General features: G+C 43.0%; 1 protein-coding gene across 3 annotated transcripts in view; it reads right to left on the bottom strand.

Moving 5' to 3' along the window:
* LOC135103779 (uncharacterized) overlaps positions 1-20,000 on the bottom strand; it is a 99,667-nt gene that overhangs the window by 40,182 nt on the left and 39,485 nt on the right. Inside the window, exons 2-3 of one of the 3 annotated variants that reach the window (XM_064010502.1) lie at positions 8,196-8,363; positions 4,743-4,869 (exon numbers count right to left, since the gene is read on the bottom strand). The exons of 1 other annotated variant lie outside the window; for it this stretch is intronic. The gene's annotated coding sequence lies outside the window, so the exon portion shown is untranslated. The remainder of the gene's footprint in view (positions 1-4,742; positions 4,870-8,195; positions 8,364-20,000) is intronic. One more of the 3 variants, XM_064010501.1, reaches the window with a different exon arrangement.

The raw sequence follows: 20,000 nt of genomic DNA, 5'->3' as shown, positions 1-20,000 counted from the left end.
GTTAAGACACATCATCTCTCTCTCTCTCTCTCTCTCTCTCTCTCTCTCTCTCTCTCTCTCTCTCTCTCTCTCTCTCTCTCTCTCTCTCTCTCTCTCTCTCTGGGTCTGAAATAAACAGTACGTACCTAGCCGGCCATTCAATTAGCTTTCGACATACACACACACACACACACACACACACACACACACACACACACACACACACACACACATCTTACATAGTTGACCTCCCTAAGTAACGCAACCCTTTCCTTCCCGCGGGTCATCATTACTCAAGTCAATTCCACCGTAGAAGAAGAAGAAGGAGGAGGAGGAGGAGGAGGAGGAAGAGTGAAAGTACTAAGGGTGTGTGTGTGTGTGTGTGTGTGTGTGTGTGTGTGTGTCGACTGGGTGGTAGGTTATGTGCAGATGTTGATGAGAGAGAGAGAGAGAGAGAGAGAGAGAGAGAGAGAGAGAGAGAGAGAGAGAGAGAGAGAGAGAGAGAGAGAGAGAGAGAGAGAGAGAGAGAGAGAGAGAGAGAGAGAGAGAGAGAGAGAGAGAGAGAGAGAGAGAGAGCCACCCACCCAGCTGGGCAGACGGACAAACTAACAAACAAACAGACAAACAAACAAAAGAGCAGACAAACAGACAAGAGAAAAAAATGAAAACTAAAACGAAAACATAAAAAAAACGAAGAACAATAACGAAACGAAAAAAAAAGATAGGAAGAGAATAAAAAAGGAGAGAAATAAAAAAAAAGGTAGACAGGAACCGAAAGAAAAAAAATGAAAAAAAATATAAAAACAAGGAAAAAAACACAATAATAGCACGAATGAAAAAAAGAAATACTAATACAAAAAACGACAAAGAAAAGGAAAAAATGAATAAAACGTACGGTGGATGCGTTGACCGGAAAGAGACGGGAACGTTAAAACCTGCTGGCTGCCCCACAAGACATCCCGCACGGAGCCGTTAGTACAGCTGGGGCGGGGCGGGGGAGAGAGAGAGAGAGAGGGGGAGTGAGGGAGAGAGAGAGGGGCTGACTAAGGATGGGGCGGGGCTGAGAGTGACCTAGCCAACCTAACCGAGCGGGGTGTGGTAGCAGCGGTCCAGTGGCGGTGGTGGTGGTGGTGGTGGTGGTGGTGGTAGTGTCTTGGTGGGGCATCTAACTGTGTGTATACCTGTACCCAGATGGCCCCCTACCTCTCTCTCTCTCTCTCTCTCTCTCTCTCTCTCTCTCTCTCTCTCTCTCTCTCTCTCTCTCTCTCTCTCTCTCTCTCTCTCTCTCTCTCTCTCTCTCTCTCGTTTCGGATCCCCAGTGCCCCGTCACACCTGCTGCGTAGTCGTGGTGGTGGTGATTGTGGTGGTGGTGGTTGTTATGGTGGTGGTGGTGGTGGTGGTGAAGGGGTTGGTTATGGAATATATTATGTGGATTTAATTTTCATTGGATTTCCTTATGATTCCTTCTTTTTCCCTGTTTTTCTTCTTCTTTTCGTTTTTCTTCTTCTTCTTCTTAGCTTATTACGAACAGCCTCTTATAAATCTATAAATCTAATACGATGCAGTTTGTTCTTGTTTTGTGTTCTTTCGTGTTGCTTCTCCTCCAGACCTCCTCCTCCTCCTCCTGCTCGTCCTCCTCATGCGCCTCGTCTATAGATACAGTTCTCAAGCATTTCTCTCACCACAATCACAACCACCACTACCACTACCTCCTTAGATACAGTTTTCAAGCACTTCCTTCACCACCACCACCACCACCACCTCCTCGTGCTCCTCGTCCTCTCCGCAATGGCCTTCACCGCTTTCTCTTTCGGCAGCAGTGGTCGGGGAAGGAAAGTGTGCAGAGTCCTCCCGGGTGCTAATGAGTCGTGTTCCTGTATTCTTTTCTCCCGCGCGGATCAAATCACAGCGACGCGGGGAACTGCACCACGAGGCTCTCACACCTTTGTTACTATCAGCACACCACGGTCCCCTCTTGCCTTGGTGACTGAAACCTTACTTAGCCTAACCTGACCTGATCTAACTTAACGTAATCTAGCCCAACTTAATTTTACTTGACCTAAGCTAATCTAAACCAACTTCACCTAATCTAACCTGACCTAACCTAATCTAAACCAACTTCACCTAATCTAACCTGACCTAACCTAATCTAAACCAACTTCACCTAATCTAACCTGACCTAACTTAATCTAAACCAACTTCACCTAATCTAACCTGACCTAACCTAATCTAAACCAACTTCACCTAATTTAAGCTGACCTAAGCTGATGTAACCTAATTTAACTTAATCTCATCTAACCAACGTCAGTACAAATAGTTTTTCTTATATATCAATTTATCTTATCGTTATAATTGTAGTTGGAATCTTACAGTTTAAGATGCCTGGTATAGTTATCTATAGTTATATAGGTATAGTTATATTTTTTATTTAGTTATAGCTACGATCATGTACGTCTGGTATAGTTCTTTGTCTTCTATCTGATGCAAAAAGGAGAGTAACCAAGAGAAAAGCTTATGGTAAGGAAAATGAAAGAAAAGTCTGTCTGTTCATTTTCGTTCCAGGGTTGAAAAAAATAAGTAAATGTATTGGAAATGTAAGAAAGGTTAAATTCTGTTAACTTTCGTTCCCGGTGTAAAGAAAATATGAAAAGAAAGAAAGAAAGGGAGGACGAGGACGAGGAGGAGGAGGAGGAGGAGAAGGAGGAAGAGGAAGAGGAGGAGGAGGAGGAGGAGGAGGAGGAGGAGGAGGAGGAGGAGGAGGAGGAGGAGGAGGAGAAGAAGAAGAAGAAGAAGAAGAAGAAGAAGAAGAAGAAGAAGAAGAAGAAGAAGAAGAAGAAGAAGAAGAAGAAGAAGAAGAAGAAGAAGAAGAAGAAGAAGAAGAAGAAGAAGAAGAAGAAGAAGAAGAAGAAGAAGAAGAAGAAGAAGAAGAAGAAGAAGAAGAAGAAGAAGAAGAAGAAGAAGAAGAAGAAGAAGAAGAAGAAGAAGAAGAAGAAGAAGAAGAAGAAGAAGAAGAAGAAGAAGAAGAAGAAGAAGAAGAAGAAGAAGAAGAAGAAGAAGAAGAAGAAGAAGAAGAAGAAGAAGAAGAAGAAGAAGAAGAAGAAGAAGAAGAAGAAGAAGAAGAAGAAGAAGATAATAATGATGATGATGATGATGATGATGATGATGATGATGATGACGATGATGAAGAAGATGCAGAGGAAGAAGAAAAAGAGCAAGAACAAGAAAGAAGAGAAAAAGAACAAGAAAGAACAACAACAACAACAACAACAACAACAACAACAACAACAAGTACCACCATCACAAGCACCACCACCACCACCACCATCACCACACCACCACCACCACTACCACCACTACCACACACACACAAAAAAAAAAAAAAAAAAAATAATAATAATAATAATAAAAAAAATAAATAAATAAATCCATTGTCTATACCTGGACAGATGACAAGCCACACCTGGATCTGAAGTTAAGGTGGAGTGAGCCGAGTGTTGTGTGCTACAGATTCCTGCTCATCACTCTTCTCTTCGCCAAAACCCAATAGTTATTCGCATGCTGGAAACCGGATTGGCAGGATGTTGCTGAGTGTGTGTGTGTGTGTGTGTGTGTGTGTGTGTGTGTGTGTGTGTGTGTGTGTGTGTGTGTGTGTGTGTGTGTGTGTTCTTATCTGGCTTTTTTTCTTACCTAATTATACTTTTACATGATTGAGTGAAGAAAATTCGAGAGAGAGAGAGAGAGAGAGAGAGAGAGAGAGAGAGAGAGAGAGAGAGAGAGAGAGAGAGAGAGAGATGAGCGTTGCGTGTGTGCGTGCGTGCGTGTGTTGCGTGAGTGTGTTGAGAATCAGTCCTAATTACTGTGCTCCTTTCGTCAGCGTGTTAACATTAAGTGACCTTCCTTATCTTTTACCTTTCCCTTCCTCCTCCTCCTCCTCCTCCTCCTCCTCCTCCTCCTCCTCCTTCGTCAGGTAGCCGTGAAAGGTTCCCCTCTTGGTCATAGTCATAATAATAGTGTTGCTTACTTAACTACCACGTGCACTATTTCGAAAGGTTTTATTGCGTCTACTTCTCAATGCTTCGACCTTCCACCAAGGATATGTATATTTTCCAAGGTCACAGAGATTATTAGCCTGTTTATAATGTTTTTTTCTTTTTCCTTTCCTTTCCTTTCCTTCTCTTTTCTTTTTTTTTTTCTTGCATTTTTTTCTTTTGCTACTGCCAGTGTAGAATTCTTGTCAAACTATCACTAGAATCATGAATACCACAATAATTTTTACCTACCACCCTTGGAAATACCGTTACACACACACACAAAAAAAAAAAAACACCCTTGAAAACTACAATAAGTTTTCCTAGACACTGTTAAACTCTTACCACAACTACTACTGCTAAAAATCATGAAAGCACCCTTGAAAACCACCCCAATGCCTTTACAACCTCTTAAGACTTCCATTAGAATCATGAAAGCACCTTTGAAAACTACGATAACTTCTAACAACAACAACAACAACAACAACAACAACAACAACAACAACAACAGCTACTACTACTACTACTACTACTACTACTACTACTACTACTACTACCACTACTACTACAACTACTACTACTGCTGGAATCATGAAAACATCCCTGAGAACCCCAATACTACCCAGTCATCTGAAGACACTTACAAATACAAGCTCCAAAAACAAAACGATACAAATTCCTCGCAATATCTATACGCAAATGACACCAACTGAAGCCAGCGGGGAATAAACGAACCTAATTAACCAGGTACGTTGATCACAGGTGTTGGCATGCCACGACTCCCCACCATTGCGTATGTGAGTGTACCTGAGTGAGCACCTGAGTCACCTGCGGGTCATAAGTTGTGAGTACCTGGGAGTACCTGGTGGGGGCGGGGGTGAAGGGGGTGGGATTAGCTCACTTAAGGAACACACACTAGGTCACTTAAGATACATTTGTTAATTTTTTCATAAGTTTTTTTTTTTCGAGGTGTAACGGAGGATGGCTGAGGGCGATAGACAAAAAAAGAGAAAGAAAAAAGTAGTAGTAGTAGTAGTAGTAGTAGTAGTAGTAGTAGTAGTAGTAGTAGTAGTAGTAGGCTTAACTGGTTATAAATTAGTACTTTTGAGGAGGTTACAGCAGTCGAGAGAGAGAGAGAGAGAGAGAGAGAGAGAGAGAGAGAGAGAGAGAGAGAGAGAGAGAGAGAGAGAGAGAGAGATGAATGGTGGACAAGGAGAGAACAGACTTTCCACGACGATCGGAGAATAGATAAGACAGGAGGAGGAGGAGGAGGAGGAGGAGGAGGAGGAGGAGGAGGAGCTGTAGTACATATATAGAATGGCGGTGCGAGTTTGGATTCACAAAAACTAACTACAGCTTCCGTATTAGAGAGAGAGAGAGAGAGAGAGAGAGAGAGAGAGAGAGAGAGAGAGAGAGAGAGAGAGAGAGAGAGAGAGAGAGAGAGAGAGAGAGAGAGAGAGAGAGAGAGTAAATGCCCCTCTGCCCCCTCTCCCTAGTTCCGGACTTTCCCATCAACTGTTAAGGAAGAAGGAGGTCGAGGGAGGGAGGGAGAGTGAATCAGCTTTTCAGGACGTAGAGGAGAAAGAGGAATACAAAGGAATACAAAGGAAAGCCAAACAGCAACAGACCTTTTGGTCCTTGCAAGGCTGTTTGGTAACTACTTCTAACTAGCTACAGTGAAGAGAGACAGGGCAGCATAGCAGAAGGCTCCTCCCCACCCACCACTCCCTCCAGCTTGCGCTGGCATGGAAATAGTTGGGAAAAGTACCATGCAGTATGGAAAAACTGACATGGAAATTTTCATAGGAAAGGATGAAAGGAAGTTCTACTATTCACCCTACGGTGAACTCTATACGCCTATCTGAAAGTTAATACAAGTTATATTAAAAATGGTGTCTGTTGAATAAGAGTTTAATAGTGAATTTAGTAATTATTCGGACAAGAAGAGAGCTTGTTGGGGATTTGCTTTTAAATATTTGTCTATTTTATTTTTGAATGATTCAATAGTATTGCTGTTTACAATTTCGGCAGGAAGTTTATTCCATATATTTACTATACGATTAAAGAAGAAATGTTTGGCCTCGTGGGATTTAAAACGTTTGGGTATAATCTTGAATCCATTATTTCTTGTTAGGTTAGAATGATCAATGGTAAAATATTTATGTGCATCAATGTTACTATATCCTTTGAAAATTTTGAACACTTCAATTAGGTCTCCTCTTATCCTGCGCTTTGTTAAACTAAATAGGTTTAGTTCTTCCAGCCGTTCCTCATACGGCTTATTGCGCAATCTTGGAATCATCTTTGTGACTCTGCGCTGTATCTTTTCTAGTTTTTCAATGTCTTTTTTTGTAGTATGGTGACCAGAACTGTACACAGTATTCTAGATGAAAGGAAAGGAGGAGGAGGAGGAGGAGGAGGAGGAGGAGGAGGAGGAGGAGGAGGAGGAGGAGGAGGAGGAGGAAGAATTAATGAACCAGAAGATCACAGTTGTTAGAATTTCCTCTTTTCTTAAAAATCTGAGCTTGGATAATAGGAGGAGGAGGAGGAGGAGGAGGAGGAGGAGGAGGAGGAGGAGGAGGAGGAGGAGGAGGAGGAGGAGGAGGAGGAGGAGGAGGAGACACGAGTTTGCAAAGATGAAAGATGAGAGTATTTCTCTCATCTTTCATTTTTGCAAACTCGTGAAGAGACGAGAAATGAGAAGGAAGATGATGAGAAGGAAGGTAACGAGGAAAAAGAAGAGAAGGAGAAGAAGGAAGAAAAGGAGGAGGAGACACGAGTTCGCAAAGATGAAAGTTAAGACAAACAAAGAAAGAATTAAGAGTGAATGTGAACAACAGTAAGAAGAACGAAACATTTGAAAATAAGTAAAAAAATGATGGTTGTATTGTTAAGGAAATACCAGTTGTGTGTGTGTGTGTGTGTGTGTGTGTGTGTGTGTGTGTGTGTGTGTGTGTGTGTGTGTGTGTGTGTGTGTGTGTGTATAAGGAAATGCTGGAGAAATGTTTATCTACAAATTTGTCGATTTAAAACCAAAGGAAAATGTTGAGATAGACAGATGGGCGGTCAGACACAAAAAATATCCCAAGAAGAGATGAATAAATGAACGAGTGAATAAATAAATAAATAAATGATAAGCAACACACCCTCAGGCGGAGCAGCATCACCACCACCACCACCACCACCACCACCACCACCGCCACCACGTCTCTGCAACTCAACTCAACTCAAGACAAGACAATACTTTTTTTCCCTATAATAATGACTTCGTGTTTTCTTTCTTTGTGACGTCAAGACCAACCAGTATCGCCACCATCTTCACCACCATCACCACCACCATTACTACCACCATCACCACCACCATCATTAGAGGTCTTTACCACCAACACCACCACCCTCACCACTATCACCACCGCTAGAGGTCTCCACTACTCTCATCACCACTACTTCAATCCTCACCATCATCACCACTTCACTAACAAAGCCACCGTCACCACTACTACCGTCACCACCACTAATTAAACTTGCAACATCATCATTACCACCAGCACTAGAAGAGGAAGAAAAGAAGAAGAAGAAGAAGAAGAAGAAGAAGAAGAAGAAGAAGAAGAAGAAGAAGAAGAAGAAGAAGAAGAAGAAGAAGAAGAAGAAGAAGAAGAAGAAGAAGAAGAAGAAGAAGAAGAAGAAGAAGAAGAAGAAGAAGAAGAAGAAGAAGAAGAAGAAGAAGAAGAAGAAGAAGAAGAAGAAGAAGAAGAAGAAGAAGAAGAAGAAGAAGAAGAAGAAGAAGAAGAAGAAGAAGAAGAAGAAGAAGAAGAAGAAGAAGAAAACAACAACAACAACAACAACAACAACAACAACAACAAAAAGAGAAAAAGAACAAGAACACGAAGAACGAAATGCACAACAACAACAACAACAACAACAACAACAACAACAACAACAACAACAACAGCAATAACAAAAGGAGAACAAGAACAAGAACAAGAAGAACGAGATAAGCAAGAAGAGCAAGAACAAGAAGAAAAAAAGAACAACAACAAACAACAACAACAACAACAACAAACAACAACAACAAGCACTCTAAAGAACACAGCACACCTTAACCAAACACGAAGCACAGATGAAAACCAAAACAAAAACAAAAGAACACGAGGAGAAGAATAACACTGCATGATCTCACTCACTCACCTGGGCAGCAGCAGCGGACACGGCAGGTAACGCCAGGCACGTTAAGGACAGGTGACGGGAGTGGAGCCTTGGACTGAGAAAGAGAGAGGGACGGGAGAACTGTTGACTCCTTACTCTTAACTCTTCACTCGACCAGTCCTCTGCTTCCCACGCGAGCGAGCCTCCAGCCTTCGAGGGAAAGAGAGAGAGAGAGGGAGGTTGAAGACTCTGCTTGAGACTTGGTGCATTATGGTGTGGTAATGAAGAAGAATGCGCACATAGAGAGGCTGGGTCATCGTATGTGTTTATGTGACGTAATGAAGAAAAGTGTGGTGGTAGTGTGATGTGTGGTGGTGAGGTGGTGAGAATAGTGTTGCGTGAGGTGTTTTTTTTTGCGTGTGTGTGCGTGTGTGGGTGTGTGTGAAGGTGATGACAGTGTTACAATGGCGTGATGCTGCTGTTTGGGTAAAGAATATGAGTAATGCTGCTGTAGTTTGACGCAAAAGGAAAGGTGATGATAATGATAATAGTGGTAAAATAAAGTGAAAAAATAAGGAAAAAGGAAAAGGTATGATAATGAGAATGAAACTAGTGATGGTAATAATGATAATAATAATAATAATAATAATAATAATAATAATAATAATAATAATAATAATAATAATAATAATAATAAATCTTAATCTAAAAACAACACATAAGATAATAACAAAGAAATAATACTGATAACACTGGATAACAACTCAAAACAAATAAATAAAAAAAAAAAACACTAAAAATACAAAAAACCACGAAAATGAACAACAACAACAACAACAACAACAACAACAACAACAACAACATATACATCACTATCGAATATCCACCAGAGAACACGAGAGCACCAATAAAAACAAATAAACAAACAAATAAATAAACCAGAAACAGCAAAAATACATAAGCTACACGATTTAAAAAGCAAGGGGCGAAGCAAAGGTACACATATTTGGCAAGGAACTGGCAACACGCAGGCAATCCAACACTCGGCTTTATATATTCTGACAAGTGCCTGGGACGCGACGCTGCAGCTCGTGTGTCGCTTTTGCATCACCACTGGGCCCAAAAAATGCCTGGATTGCGTGGCTGGATGAGAAGGAGATTGTAAGCAAGTAAGCAAGCAAGAAAGAAAGAAAGAAAGCAGTCTTATCCTATTTTCTTGGTGGTGGTGGTGATGGTGGTGGTGGTGGTGGTGATGGTGGTGGTGGTGGTTTGGCTTATAAGGTTTCCACGTCTCGTCATTAATGTAAACGCAAGCACAGTAACCTTGAGTGGGAAAAAAGGAGACGCTGTAATAAAGGATGCAGGCAAGGAGGAGGTAAGGCAGTGGAAATTAACGAGAGAGAGAGAGAGAGAGAGAGAGAGAGAGAGAGAGAGAGAGAGAGAGAGAGAGAGAGAGAGAGAGAGAGAGAGAGAGAGAGAGAGAGAGACACACACACACACACACACACAATACAGTTGTCAGACAGGCTACAAGCGCGCTCCTTATCCTCTACACACACACACACAAACACACACACACACACACACACACACACACACACACACACACACACACACACACTCACGAGCAGGCAGCCAGCGATAAACAAAAGGCACAAAAACACGGCCGCTGCCATACACGGGGCTCGAATTAACGGCAATCTCTGCACCAGGTAATGTGAGAAGCCAGGCTGGGCGCAATCCGGGCTGCATGAGGCGGGCGTGGGCGGACGTGGGCGGCGGCGAGGACACGGACATTAGCGGCGCCTCAACTGGATAACACGGACAGCTGGAGGGTGGATGAGTAGGTGGGTGGATGAAGGTTAATAGATCGTTGGGTGGATGGATGACTGGCTTAGGGGGTTTAGGAGTGGATGAGGGAGTGGATGAAGTTGATGGATGGTCGAGTGAGTGGATGGCTGGGTGAATGAGTAAGTGGGTGGATGGTAAAGTTGATGGATGACTGTGTGGGTGGATGAAAGGAGTGAGGGGATGAAGGAGTGGATGAAAAGGCGAGTGGATGAAGGAGTGGATGGCATGGTGGGTGGATGGACAAGCGGGTAGATGAAGGAGAGAATGGTAAGATGCGTGGATAGGCAAGTGGATGGCTAGCTGGCTGGATGAAGGAGTGGATGGATGGGTGGACGGATGGTGACGTTGGTGGATGACTGGGTGAGTGGATGAAGGTCAGGTGGGTGGATGAGTGGTGGAATCAATTCATGGCTGGGTGAGTGGATAACTGGATGGATGGTCAGGTGGTTCATAATCAGGTGGTGGATAAATAATTAAGTGGTTTTTGCTTTGTCTTATTTCATTTCATCCACATTTAATTTATTTTATCTTATTTATTTATTTATTTATTTATTTCAATTTTCGTACCTGATTAATCTCTGACCTCAAGATTCGTCAAATACATTTTTCAAGCATACCTTCTTAATTGGCATTGCTTAAACCTCTCTCTCTCTCTCTCTCTCTCTCTCTCTCTCTCTCTCTCTCTCTCTCTGATCAAATGCTGGTTCGTTTATGTTCCTTTTGCTTGGTCCTTCTCTTGTCTCATCCATTTCTCAGTGCATTATTATTCAGATAGATCCTCACTCCAAGGTTCCCAGTGTGTGTATTTTGAAGCATCATTCATCGATATTTATTTCATTTTTAACTTATTCTTTCTTTCTGGCATTCATTTTTTTCACTATTTTTATTTTTTATTTCTAGTTTAGTTAATCATTATTTATTTCTACGTATTGAGTCTTCTTTGTTATTTTTTTTATTCCTAGATACTGATCTTTTAACTTGTTCTTCACTTCTGTATATTATTTTTGTTTTCATTATTCCATATTTTTCAAGCTCTCATTTTTTTTTCCCTCTAATTCGTCATTTCTAGGTACCATTCCTTCATTTACTCTTCATTTGTACAAGGCATGATTATCTTTTTTACACTCACTAATTTCTAGGCAGCTATTATTAGTTTTATCTACTTGTTTTTTTCTTTCCATTCACGTCTTGCTAATATTTCATCTGTTATGTTGCACTTTTTTTCCGTTGATTCATCTCGTCTAATGAACAGTGACGTCTGGTGTGTTGTGGTAATGCTCCTGCGCGTCTGCTTCCTGGTGCTGCTTCACCCACACCTTGCTTTCCATGCTCATTATCATATTCTTTGTCCCTCACGCTTCACCTTCAGCCGATCTGTAAACACGTATATTTCTCAAGCCATCATTTTCCTGTTATTGTTTTCGTTTACGCCTCTCTGCTATTTTTTACTTTCCCCCTCCACGTCTCTCTCTCTCTCTCTCTCTCTCTCTCTCTCTCTCTCTCTCTCTCTCTCTTACTCATAATCATTCTCTCTCCTTCTCTATTTCACTATCATTCTCTAACTCAAGTCATTCCCTCTTTCCTTTCTAACTCATTCACTCCCTCCTCCCTTTCTAACTCAGTCATTCCCTCTTCCTTTCTGTAATTAGTATCTACAAGAATGGGGAAAAAAAAGGCATTTAAAATAAGAGATGATGTAATTAGTTTCCATCCAGTTAACGCTTGGCAATGGCTGCAGAACAAGCAATGCCTCAGAGTTGTTAGTAGTTGATGTGAAATGCGCTAAAATAACAATGAAAGGTTTAATGAAAAGCCAGGATATTGTCACTAGTGGTTACAATGTGGTTATACTCCATCAGTCGACCACACGAGAGCAGAAAGAGCAGTTCCTTAACCCTTTCACTGGTATTTAACACGTCTTTCCTAAATCACTTATCACTGAGAATTTTTTCCTCTTCCTGTACAGCCACTTTCAACACATTATACTGGATACAAATTGCAAAATCTCTTCTTTTTAATCCCTTTCTTTCTTGTAGATGCTTACAGAGATGGCACACATTTTTTTTAAGTAATGTGAATCGCTGCCTATCGCTATGAAAGGGTTAAATATTCAGTTGCTTGGGGAGAGAGAGAAAAAAAAAAAATCTCTCTCTTTTAGACTATTAGCTTGCATAAAAACAAAGGAAGTTAACGTCCCCCTTCTCCTCCTCCTCCTCCTCCTCCTTTTCTCTCGTTCCTTCACAGCGTGTATACAAACAAACAATATTCACACCGTACTCTCATAACCTTAACATCAATCATAACAATAACAAAGTGAATAACAAAACAATTCCCAAACACATCATCTTTTCATCCCCCTTTCCTTCACCGCGTGCACACAAACACAACCACCACACCGTACTCTCATAACTAACACCAACCACAACAATAACAAGACAGAACAACACGACCAAGTTATCATCATCTCCTTTCCTCATCGCAATTATGTCGTCACTAATTAATTCGCAGTTAATTAATTCCCATTCATGCAAGGAGAAGAGAGGAGAGGAGAGGAGAGGAGAGGAGAGGAGAGGAAGGCAGGTGCGTGGGCAGGTAAATGAAGGCAAACAAGAGGGAGAGAACAGAGGAGGAGGGGAGTGAGGAGGGGAAGAAGGACGAGGGGGAATGGACTGCGAAGGAGAGAGAGAAGGAGAAAAGGAAGAAGACTCAAGAAAGGAGCGCCCATGAAAGCGTGGGAAACAACTTGAGAGAGAGAGAGAGAGAGAGAGAGAGAGAGAGAGAGAGAGAGAGAGAGAGAGAGAGAAGAGAGAGAGAGAGAGAGAGAGAGAGAGAGAGAGAGAGAGAGAGAGAGAGAGAGAGAGAGAGAGAGAGAGAGAGAGAGAGAGAGAGAGAGAGAGAGAGAGAGAGAGAGAGAGAGAGAAGCGTGACGTTATAAAAGAAAGGAAGATAAACAATACGTGTTGATAAAAGAAAGAGAAAGGAAGAGAAAAAATAAAGGAAGGGGAAAAAGAAGAAAAGAAGAAAAATAAGAGAGGAAAAGATGAGGGGATGAAGGCAAGGAAGGAGACTGATAAAGAAAGGTAGGAAAAAGATAATGAAAAATAGGAAAGATAAAGAAAGAGAGGAAGAAAAAAGAATAAATAAATAAATAAAGGAGGGAGAAGGAAGGAAGAAATAATAAAAGAGAGAGAAACAAGAAAACGTGCGGATAATTGCCTTTATTTTACATTCATAAAGGTGGAAGAGGAGGAGGAGGAGGAGGAGGAGGAGGAGGAGGAGGAGGAGGAGGAAGAGGAGGAGGAGGAGGAGGAGGAGGAGGAGGAGGAGGAGGAGCTGGTCACTTGCCAAGGTTACTTTCTCATTCTCTCTCTCTCTCTCTCTCTCTCTCTCTCTCTCTCTCTCTCTCTCTCTCTCTCTCTCTCTCTCTCTACTTCCTGGTATTCCTTCTCTCTTTTTTCACTCTATCATCACTTCAGTTAATTTGGTTTAAGTCTCTCTCTCTCTCTCTCTCTCTCTCTCTCTCTCTCTCTCTCTCTCTCTCTCTCTCTCTCTCTCTCTCTCTCTCTCTCTCTCTCTTGATATTTAAATCGCATCTCATATTTCATAACCCTTCTTTCTCCTCTTCCTCCTCCTCCTCCTATTCTCCTTCTGCTCTTCCTCCTCTAAATCCTCCTTTTCATTTCTTTTCTTCTCCTTTTCCATCTTCCTTCTTTCATCTTTTCTTCTCTTTTCACTTGTTTCCTACTCGTCCTCCTCTCTTTGTCTTCTCTTCCTTCCTCGTCCTCCTCCTCCTCTTCTTCTTCCCTTCTTTCTCCCTACTGTTCTCTTTCTTCTCGTCCTCCTCCTCTTCTCTCCCCTTTCTTTCTCCTTCCCATTCTGTTGTTTCTTTGTCCTCCTCCTCTTCTCTCTTTCTTCTTTCACTCTCCTCCTTTGCTTTTTTCTTCTTCTTCCTCCTCTTCTCTCCTCGTTCTCCCTCCCTTTTCTTTTTTTCTCATCATCCTCCTCTCTTACCTTCTTTCTCAGTCCTCTCCTCTTTTTACCTCTTCCTCCTCTCTCTCTTTTCTCCTTTGTTTCCTTTCTTCCTCATCACCCTCCTCTCTCTCTCTCTCCCTTCTTACTCATCGTCCTCATCTTTCGTTTCTTTCCTATTCTCTTTCTTACTCGTCTTCTATCTCTTTCTCTTTTCTTCCTCATCGCCCTCCCCTCTCCTCTCTCTCTCTATCTATCTATCTCTTCTCTTTCCTTTCGTCTTCCTTTATCATCGTCTTTCTCTTTCCTATTCTCCTCTTACTCGTCCTCTCTCTGTCTCTCTTCTTTCTTCCTCCTCATCGCCCTGCTCCTCCTCCTCCTCCTCCTCCTCCTCCTCCTCCTCCTCCTCCTCCTCCTCCTCCTCCTCCTCCTCCTCCCGTTCATAGGTGCAACATCCCTTTCCAGCCAGCCTCTGCATACTAAGTAGGCTTCCCCCCACAAGGTTACCGGTGACCACCTGTTCTCTCCCCTCCACACCTACTACCCCTCCTTCCACCCCCTCTACACCAACACCCTCCATCCCTCTCTCCCTTCTACATCCTCAGCCTCCCTACCTCCCTTCCTTCTACACCAGTACCCTCCAATTACACCCTCATCCTCCCTTCTTTTCTCTCTATATCGTCATCCTTCCTTCTCTCCCCTCCTTCCCTCTACACCCTCACCCTCTTCTCCTTTTAAACCAATACCTTCCTTCTACGCCCTTCCTTCTCTCCCTTCTATACCCTTCCTTCCATTCCCTTTCCTCCACACGACACCTCTCTTCCTCATTCCCCCTATATTCTCCCTTCCTCCCTCTCTCCCTCCCTCCCTTCTCTGCCGTTCCTGCTCCTTACCCCTTGCAAAGGTTAGAGAGAACAAGAAGCAGCTTACTAGGTACAAATGTTAGGAGGAGGAGGAGGAGGAGGAGGAGGGAGGAGGAGGAGGAGGAGGAGGAGGAGGAGGAGGAGGAGGAAGAGGAGGAGGACATGACATAAGGGAAGCTGCAGGAAGTCATCAGAAATACACGTGGTAGTTCGCTTTACGAATCATCTCTACCTATTTCTACCTGTCACCCTCATCCTTGAATCTGTCCCCTATTTCAAAGCTCCCCTAATGACTCAGCCCTAACAACCTGATTACTGAGGCTATTCCATTCACCCACCACTATTTGAGAACCGATTTCTATTCTATCTCTTTTTTTTTTTCAAATTTAACTTTATCAAGCTCAAACTCATCATTACTTCTTGTCCTATCCTGATTACTGACCCTGAGAATAAGTGGTGATATGAACCGACTTGTTGTGGTTGTTTGTAGGGCACTGTGTGTTGTGATGTAAAGAGAGGTGTGGTAGTGGTGGTGGTGGTGCTAGTAGTAGTAGTAGTAGTAGTAGTAGTAGTAGTAGTAGTAGTAGTAGTAGTAGTAGTAGTAAGAGGAGAAGGAAAGAAGAACAAGAAGAACAAGACGTAAAAAAAGAACAACAACAACAACAACAACAACAACAACGACGACAACAACAACAACAACAACCAACAAAAAAAAAACAACAAAAAAGTAGAGAAAAAAATATGAGAAGAAAAACGCCCAACTCACCACAAAAGAGAGAGAGAGAGAGAGAGAGAGAGAGAGAGAGAGAGAGAGAGAGAGAGAGAGAGAGAGAGAGAGAGAGAGAGAGAGAACACTAGACAAAACATCACATTATGCAACAGAGATCAGCTTAACACACAAGACCCACTCAAACAGAATTCCTGCCGTCCCTTCCCGTTACATTCTCTCTCTCTCTCTCTCTCTCTCTCTCTCTCTCTCTAGCCCCTCCAATGCTGTCAGCCCTTCCACCCTCCCGTCCCCTCCCTTCCCTTTCCCTCTCTCCCCTCACCTTGCCGCGGGGAGAAGAGGGGAAGGGAAATGAATGGGATTGACATTACGGAAGTTTGATAATTAAGAAGGGGAATAAAAAAGGGGTTGAAATTTGCAGGTGTTTGTGAGGTTTGAATTTATGCTGAGATTTTCTTTTTTTTTCTTTTCTTTTTTTCTTTTTCTTTTTCTTTTTCTTTTTTTTTTGGTAAGAGCGCTGGTTTTTTTTGGGGTTGACAGGATTGATAGACGTTTTCCTTCAGCTGTGTTCAGTGTTTGTTTGTGTTTAGTACGTATTTACACGCCCCCACGGCTACTGCTTTTCATTTGGTTTCTTTTCTGCTCAACACTTCTTTTTTTTTTTTTTTTTTTTTTTTTTTGGTGTGTGTGTGTGTGTGTGTGTGTGTGGAGGGGGTGGGGGGTGGGGGTTGAGGATGGGAAAGTTTCGAGTTTTGCTTTATTTCATTTATCTATTTTTTTTTTTTTTTTGTAATCTTGGCTGGTCTTCTTTACGCATTAAAAAAATGAAAAAGTTAACTACCCAAATAAATAACTGTGTACATATTTGCAATACATTCAACTCAATTGTGAATGCAGTGAAAAAAAGAAGAAAAAAAGAAAAGAAGAAAAAAGAAACAGCGTACGCAATTCTAGTAGTGCAGAGACAGTTCCAGCTTCTCTACAGTACCAACAACCTGTGCAGCGCTGCGAGTTACCTGCGTGCCAGAATGGTCGAAGCACTTGTGTAGAAAAAAAATGAACGAATGAATGAATGAATAGATAAACAAAAAAAAAAATAAGAGGCACACCTTCACTTCCTCTCCGCTTACATCATTCGAACATTTTTTTATCTACTTATTCATTCATATTTTTTTTATCATGCTTATTCTTTTTATCATCATCATTGTTATTTTTTTATTTTTTTTTTGTCTGTAAGCGAATATGCTGCGCGTAAGATCCCTTCACTTCCTCTCCGTATAAATCATTCGTACATTTTTTTTATTAGTTTATTCATTCATCCTTACATATTTATTTTTCTACAGGCGAATACGCAGCGAGGCGAAACACCTGACGCTCCGCCCCGCCTTGGCTCTCCGCCCCGGGACACTTGTACGGGGCGGGGGCACGAAACGCGACACCTGCACGTTTACCTTCCCAGCGAACGCCACACGCCTCGCTGGGAATGAATTGAGCACGCGCGCACACACACACACACACATACAACACACACACACACACACACACACACACACACGAGCAAGCAATATGTAGCACCTCATCGTACAAAAACACACAACACACTAGCAAATCAGTTCAGCTGGTCGGAAGTCACCCCCTCATGTTCCTCTTGTTCTGTTTTAATGAAGTCAGTCAGTCAACCCTGTCCCTGCACTGTATCCTTTGAATACACGGCCTAAAGAACACTAAGTAAAGTTAAGTCCAGTTCAGTTCAGTTCGGGTCAGTTCATTGCCTTTCAGGAGGTTTCAAGACGTTTATCCTCTCATTTTTGACGATCGTTACTAGAGACTGGCTCCTCTGTGGGCTTTTTTTCTTCCTTTACTTTTGTCGCCCTTGGCCGGTGCCTCTCTTATATTAAATAACGAAGGGCACTCACTGATGTTCCTCACGTTTATCCTCTCATTTTTGACGATCGTTACTAGAGACTGGCTCCTCTGTGGGCTTTTTTTTTTCTTCCTTTAATTTTGTCGCCCTTGGCCGGTGCCTCTTCTACATCAAATAACGAAGGGCACTCACTGATGTTCCTCTTGCTTTGTTTTTACAGTTCATTATACTCTTCCGCTGTTGTTCCCTCTTCCTTTTCCACATCCCACATTGTCTTAAATAGCACTTCTCCAATTACGCTGCCTTGCCTTCCTCTTCTATGCACCGTCTTAGTGACTGTGTTAATTCTACTCTGGCATCTGTACACACCATAAGGGAAGGCGGCTGAAGGTCCTCAAGATCCCAGCCAGCCGAGGGAGAAATGCGACAGATTTCCCCACGAAACAATGAAATCACCAACGCGTTCCTTTTCTACACATTAATAATATTTTCTACGCAATAACAATATTCTGAGAGAGAGAGAGAGAGAGAGAGAGAGAGAGAGAGAGAGAGAGAGAGAGAGAGAGAGAGAGAGAGAGAGAGAGAGAATCCCCCCCATAAAACAATGCAATCACAAACACACGCCTTTCCTGTCGGGTTTCGTTGCCTCCCCGCCGCTGCAATATTTAGAATCGAGGGATGCAGCTCTTTCCTGTGTCCGTCTGGCAAAAAAGTGTTGTTTGTCTTAAGAATCAGTGAGGCGAGTCATATTTTATAGCCGGAATCACTTGAGGACCCGCCCAGCCTTGGCTCACCTGATGGGGCCTTGGGGCATGCGCAGGAGGAGGAGGAGGAGGAGGAGGAGGAGGAGGAGGAGGAGGAGGAGGAGGAAGGAAAATATTAGTAACACTCCTTCGAGCTTTTAAGATAAGCAGTGTGGTATCAAAGTATCACACTTATGCACGCACACACACGCACACACACAAGCAAGCAGGAAAGCAGACAGGAAGGCAGGCAGGAAGGCAAAGAAGGTAGACTGGCAAGCAGGAAGCAGGCAGACAGGCAGATAAGCAGGCAAAGAAGGTAGATAAAGTAGGAACCAGGCAGGTAGACAGGCGGGAAAATAAGCAGCCAAAGACGGTAGATTAAGTAGGAAGTAGACAGAGACAAGCAGATAGGTAGATAAGCAGGCAAAGAAGGTAGATTGGCAAGTAGGAAGCAGGCAGGAAGGGTGGAAGGCACACAGGTAGGCAGGAAAGAAGCTTGGTTAAGAAAAGAGAGGCAGGAAACAGGCTGGCAGGAAGGGGAAAAAAAAAGCCAGTCAGTCAGTGAGGCAGGAAATTAAGCACATAGTTCAGTCATCCACGCAGACAGACGGAAAAGTAAACACTCAGTCAGTAAGCCAGACAGTCAGTCAGTCAATATGCCAGTCAGTCAATCACTCACGTAGACAGGCAGAAAACTAGACACTTAGTAACCCAGCCAGCCAGTTAGCCAATCAACTAGATACCCAGCCAGTCAGTCAGTCTACCAGCTAGCCAGCCAGCCAGTCAGGTAGTTAGCCAATTAAGAAAGTAACCAGCCAGTTAGCCAGTCAGTCAGGTAACCAGCCAGTTACCCAATTAGGCAATCAACCAGGTAGCTGGTCAGCCAGCCAGCCAGTCAGTCAGTCAGATAGCCAGCTAGTCAGTCAGATAGCCAGCCAGCCAGCCAGCCAGCCAGTCAGTCAGTCAGTCAGTCAGTCAGATAGCTAGCCAGCCAGCCAGCCAGCCAGTCAGTCAGTCAGTCGGATAGCCAGCCAACCAGATAGCAAATCAACCGGGTAACCAGCCAGCCAGGTACCCAGTCAGTCAGTTAGTCAGTCAGTGGGTGAGTCAGTCAGTTAGTTAGCAAGACACGCAAGCGGACACAAGCAATATACAGCATGTCATCATTCATCAAGCTCCCCCCACTCCCCCCTCCCCCTTCCCTCACACCCCCGCCCCCCTCACCCCTCTCATCCCCTCACAGGGCGTCTCCTCGCACGCTGGGTTTTACTGAAGGGCGGGGCTGCCGAGTCCGCCCACCGCGCCGCGCACCACGACTAAAGGAGGGACGAAGGTACAGTACGGTTCTCCATCCTCTCCTGTTCTTTTTTTTTCTCTTTTTCCTGACCGTCTACCCTTCTCTTCCTCCTCCTCCTCCTCCTCCTCGTTCTCCTCCTCCTCTTACTCCTTGTCTTGCCTTTTCGTCTGGTGTTAGTAAAAAGTTTTATATTCTTTCTTCAGTTTTCTTCTTTTCTTTTTTTTTTGTTTGTTTGTTTCTGTCTCTCCTCCTCCTCCTCTTCCTTTTTTTTTTCTGGTGTTCATAAAAAAGTTCTCTGTTCTTTTATTATTTTCTCTTTTTTTTTTTTGTCGGTTTGTCTCTCTTTTCTTCGATCTTTTCTTTCATTTTTTTTCATTTTTCCTCCTCCTCCTGCTCCTCCTCCTCCTCCTCCTCCTCCTTCTCCTCCTCCTCCTCCTCTTAGTCTTCCTTTGATAATGATAAAAATTTTCTGCTCTTTTATAATTTCTTCTGTTTACCTCTTCTTCTCCCTCTTCCTCCTCCTCCTCCTC

Source organism: Scylla paramamosain, chromosome 9 (genome assembly GCF_035594125.1).
Source record: "Scylla paramamosain isolate STU-SP2022 chromosome 9, ASM3559412v1, whole genome shotgun sequence".
NCBI classification, from domain to species: Eukaryota; Metazoa; Arthropoda; class Malacostraca; order Decapoda; family Portunidae; genus Scylla; species Scylla paramamosain.
Note: the sequence above shows the minus strand (reverse complement) of the source record. Positions and strands in the feature narration are given on the sequence as shown.